This window comes from Tupaia chinensis, unplaced genomic scaffold, assembly GCF_000334495.1.
Source record: "Tupaia chinensis unplaced genomic scaffold, TupChi_1.0 Scaffold000097_1, whole genome shotgun sequence".
Lineage (NCBI taxonomy): Eukaryota > Metazoa > Chordata > Mammalia > Scandentia > Tupaiidae > Tupaia > Tupaia belangeri.
Window position 1 is genome coordinate 4227391 of NW_006159559.1, and position 5594 is coordinate 4232984.

The following is a 5594-nucleotide window of genomic DNA, read 5'->3' on the forward strand; positions in this document are numbered from 1 at the left end:
GTGAAATCTCTCCTATAAAGAAGCTTGATGCTGTGCAGTGGGTTTTGGTGAAGGTCTGTTCAGTTTGTTGCCTTTTTTTTGTGGGACTAATAACTCCTAAGGTTCAAAGTAGTAATTCAAATAATAGGCACCTTGACATTTTCTAGAAATTTATTGAGTGTCCTTATTGCACTATTTTTTTTTAATGAGTCTTGATCTGTTTTATCAACAAAGGATGACTCCAGCATTTTACACTTAGTGTTAATTTCTTCCAGGCCTATTTTGAAAATGAGAAACTTTGAAGTTCTGTAAACTACATTAAAAGTGACTTTATTAGTATTTGAAAATATTTTCTACTTGAAAAAAAATCTTAGGGATTTGCACTTCATCTAATTACCACGTTGCATTCTCTTCTTCACCTCTCTCTAAGAGAGTAGGCAGCCTGCCAACCTTAGCATTGACCGGGCAGTGATCTGAGCTGTCACATCTGATTCAAATAAGCTAGGTAGCCTAGCATTCTAGTACGTTTTAATTCAGTGCTTAAAATGTCCCTTTAACTTTGTCATTTCAAATTCTTTCTCTCAATTCATGATCACCACACTCTTTATTCTTGCTAGCTTGCAGAATAGTGTAATCTGCAGAAATGTTTGGTGTTAGAATTATGAAGCATCAAATATCCTTAGCACCATATTTTTAAGGCAATTCAAAATAGTTTAAAGGATTGAATTGTTTCTGCCAATTTCTGCCATTTCTAGTGTGCTAAATATCATTCTTAAAAAATGTTGCTATCGGGCATGTGTGCTTGCTAAGGAGCCAGAGAGAGACAGAGAGAGAGGATGTGAGAAAGCACCCCTCAGGGAGGATGGCCACACTATAATTCCTTCCCCTTGCTTCTCCTCTTGATGTTTTGGGCATGCACACTCAACCAGCATGTGTTTCAAACCACCAGGTCCAGGACTGAAACTATGCAATTTAGACGTGTGAGATCAAACTGCCTTAACCACGATCCTCTGGCTGACCAATATCATTCTTATGTGTAGAAAAAGAAAGAATGAATTAAATTTGCCTGTAACTACATTGTTGATTAGAGCCAATATGAATTAATCTAAAAAGAACTCTGAGAAGAACTTGGGCATTTTTAAAATAATCCTGGTTCTTTTCTATTGTTTTCTCCTTTTTTTATCCTTACACATATTTTTCCCCTGAGTGTTTACTTAGATGTATGTTTCCACTATTATACCTGTCCGATTCTCTTTCTCTCTTTTTTTAATGTTGCTGGAATAATGATGTGCTCTATAGATACACACACACACACACACACACACACACACACAGACACACACACAGAATTTGGTATTTTAAAATACTTTCAAGTTTATTATTATATATTTCTTACTGTCCACCTGCTGGATGGTGAATGATTTACCCAAGGTCATACTACTCTTGCCTGGCAAGATGGAGACAGAGATGAGAATGATGGCTTCTGATTTTAAGAACTTCTAACCTTTCCTCTTTTCGCAGCTTTCTTTCATATTCAGTACCAAGTGCTGCTTTTTATATATACATTTGTTCATATTTAAGAATGTGTTCCAAATGAATGTCAAATTTTTCACTTTACACACAACCAGGACACACTGGCAGGACATCCAAAATGTCCTTCATGGTGGCACATTTGCCTACACAGAACAAACTGCTATTTTTAATCATGAACATATCGCTCTGCAAAATTAGTGGGAAATATTAATAGGTGTCTATGAACCCTGTGGGGGGAAAAAAAAAGACAGAGGGTATTGAAATCCCAAAGGTGAAGAAAAAATAATGTGAATCTCATCTAACAAAATGTATAAAAACCTTAACAGTAACTTAAACAAAAAGGAAGTCTTACTTTTAGCTTTCTGGTGCTTGGAATAGTGAACCAGAGAAAATGTCACCTTATTGAGAAATTCTCTCTAATATTAATGTCTTAAGTCATTATCTTTATATAGTAGAATAGATTCCATGTTTTCTGTTGTTTTTCCTCCTCTTGCATTCCATAATTAATAATATAATTCAATATAAAAAGTATAAATGAATACTAAAAGTTACTGCTAATTTTATATTTCACAGCTATACTTATGGTTAATTTTGATACATGTGTCCAATGTAGAATGATCAAATTAGGCTAAATAGCATAATTAAAACATTTAAAGGCTTTTATTTTAGCTATTTGAACATACGCTGCATTGTTATTAACTATGGTCATCTTGCTGTTCATTAGAACAACAGAAATGATTTTTCCAGCTATAATTTTGTATTCATTGACCAACGTCTTTCTTTTCTCCCATCTGCTCCCACTCCAAATCCTCAGCCTCTGGTAATTGAAGCAATTATATAATAGATATAGAATTTTCCATATTCTTTAATTTTCATAATAGAGATTGTAAGGTCTATCATTATTGTTCACTGGGTGTTGAGATCAGAGAAAATCTCATAGGATAATCCACTTAAAGGGATGGAAATAAAAAGTGAACAAATCCTGTGAGAGCTGCCCTTCAAGAAAAAGAATACCTTTTTTAAATTTCAAGATACTTTCATAAAATATAGCACACACACATAAATATTCCAGACATAATTGCATTAGAATTTTTCACATTCCACACTACCATGATAACTCTAAGGTGTGTATTGACTCCTTTCCCATGGCATGGTGATGACGTAAGGAGCAGACTCTCACAGGAGAGCGCCAGCCGGGAATACATCTCTTACCCCCAGCTGTGGTGCATGAGTCGAAGAGTGATGTAAAATGTTTCCTGAAAGAAAGTTCTACTCTCAAGGAGAAAACTGAGGACACTATGGGCCACAAACTAAGGGGGAGGGCGATGTGCAGAGAGTGGGTGGGAGTAAACTGGGAAGGAGGAGGAGAAAGGAGTATTGGGGTGTCGAAAAGGCAGAGTGAGACCTAGAAAGTTTAGATCAGACATTTCAAAGTGTTTAAAATAAGCTAAGAGACTCAGTCAAACACGCATGGGCATATTTGTACATGTTTTTAGAACCTGCCTACCATGGCATCTTGGCTCAATTTAAATGGATTGAAACAAACGTGCAATGATGATGCCCAGAAGAATTAGTGAAGTCAGGATTTATAAATATGGTAGAGAGCTAAAAGAAGTTCATGTATTTTGCTTGTAGAATAATTTAAGTATAAATGTATTCATTAACTTTTAATTACTGTAAAGTAGAATACAGATAGTACATGACAATTTGCTTCATCAAAGGAATCGTAGTTGCCCTTGCTCAATCTGGCAAAGATAATTAGGAGCTTTCTTCCTTCAAGTGCTTATTATCACTCAAAGTTATTCTCAGTCTACAAATTAGGTTTTATAAAGTAAGTTTTAAGAAAAGCTATGAAAATAAGTATTATTAAATGCTTTTTCCCATCAAAGACCCCCACAGAATTTCTTCTACTACAACGTAGGCCACATCTGTAGCCACCAGTTGTTACAAATACAGTGAGTAGCGATGCCATCAGGATGCACCCAATACTGTGGTACTTTTTAAATTCATTTCCTGACTGTCTGACCTAATACTCACTCTACCACTAGTTGTGCTTACTAAATTTGAAGTTTTTAAGGACTCTTAATTCTCCAAAAGCCCTTTCTTAATCTGTGACAACTGGAGGTTCCTCAATCTCTTTTGATCTTCTGTCATTTCCAATTTCAACTTCCCTATCATTTTTCTTGTATTTTTCTTTCAAGAGAGAGAGAAATTTTAAGAGTCTACATACCACCATCCACCTAAATCCTGGATCATAGGCTTGTATGAACTCAGAAAGTTCAGAGAAGTCCTGACACATAAACCCAGGGCCTTTCCCATGCAGGTTCAATTACTTTATCATTGCACAACCATCTGATCTCCACATTCTCTCTCTTTGTTTAAAATAATTATTTTATTTAACTTTATTTATTTATTTATTTAAATTTTGACTGGGGAGTGGGGGGAGAGAAAGTGAGCAAACAAGCCGCCAGGCCCGGGACTTGAGTTCAGCACTATTAGTCAACCTTAACTATCACACCACCTGCCGGCCTCCCCCTGTTCTCTTTACCTTCCAAAAAGTTCTCAAAATGCTGACTGCTGGTTGTAGCTGACCACAGTTCGAGTCCTGGACCCAGTGGCTTAAACTCACACTGGGCCCGTGTGTGTGCGTGCCCATGATCCCGAGAGGAGAATGGAGAAGGGATTGCGGCGTGGCCATCTTCCCTGGGGAGTGATTTCTTGCTTTCTATCTCTCTGTTTCTGGTGAGCACATATGCCTTATAGGAAAAAAAAATTCCAAATACAAAAAATGTATACCTTTATGCTGTTTTCTTAACATTATTACTTTACAAGTATTTAAATATTGTCTGTACTTTCAACTTTTGGGTACAAGGTGACATCAAATTATGGTCTTTATTGGGCAATATGATATAGAAATTCTAAAATTTTATGGTGTAATACATTTATTGGGTCATTAGGAAAATCATGACTCATAGAAAAATACGTCATGACTTTGATGACAATCTATTAACAACTTGCTGATTTGAAAAAAGTTTTTCTGTAAGACCATGTAGTTGTGGCAGCTTTTTTGAAAGCAGCTGTTTGACAATTTAGCTGTTTGATAAATTTAATACTTATCATTTGATAAATATTAAAACAATTTTAATTTCAATTTCCCAATTTTCACAACTATTTAAATAGTTTATATTCTTCTAAAATAATGTGTCCATTTCAGACATATTTATAGAGGAACTGACATAATATTGTGCATAGTATTGTCTCATAGTTCTTAATCTTTTGTTGGTAGGTGTACTCTTTTTTCATTAATAATTATGTACATTTATTTTTTTCCCCTCAAATAGATGTCCAAAAAGTTTATATATCTTTTATAATAGAAGAGCTGACAAGATATTTTGTATTCACTCTACATGCCTTTTTCCTCCACACAAACCTTTTATTTTAATAAATACAGCATATTCATGGTTTAGACTTTAAATCACATTTACAGATGAGGACAGCATCTAGGCCCACACAGGTAACAGTGAAGCTGCAACTGCTGGAGGGAATCCATGCCCTACATGTGTCTGAAGCCTAAGAACAGAGTCTTAGAGGAAGAAAAGACTAGAAGCCCCTGCAGATCAGGTCACTGGAGTCCAGGAATAACAGAGGGCTCAGTGACATCCAGGCAAGCACCAGCTGATCCCCTCACCGTTGTGCTATAGAATAGCTCAAAGTCATGTTCCCTTTGGATGAACTAGAAATAGGTTCCTGATCGTGGTAAGTGGAACTTTCTCCCATCATTACTGTCTAGATCAGGGATACTGGTTGTGGGTGGGATCCACATGTACATACAGAACAATATTCAAACAGGAAAGCAGAAGTTACAGAGATGACCTTGTTTCTTCAGATATCAGAAGCTTCCACAATGGAGCAGGTAGATGGATTCCCCAAGGCTTAGTCCAAAAACTTCTTATTGGCATTTGCACCATCAAGGCTCCCCGGACTTCTGGCATCATCTGTTGGGCTATGAGATCCAGCCAGCTTTCCAGGGTGTTGGAAACCTTTATATTATGATCCACGTTATAGATTTCAACTCTGCCAGC

The 5594-nt window shown here is 36.3% G+C and overlaps 1 pseudogene; it reads right to left on the reverse strand.

Moving 5' to 3' along the window:
- Window positions 1–5445: 5445 nt before the first annotated feature.
- Window positions 5446–5594, reverse strand: part of LOC102479231 (V-type proton ATPase subunit E 1-like) — a 944-nt pseudogene continuing 795 nt past the window's right edge.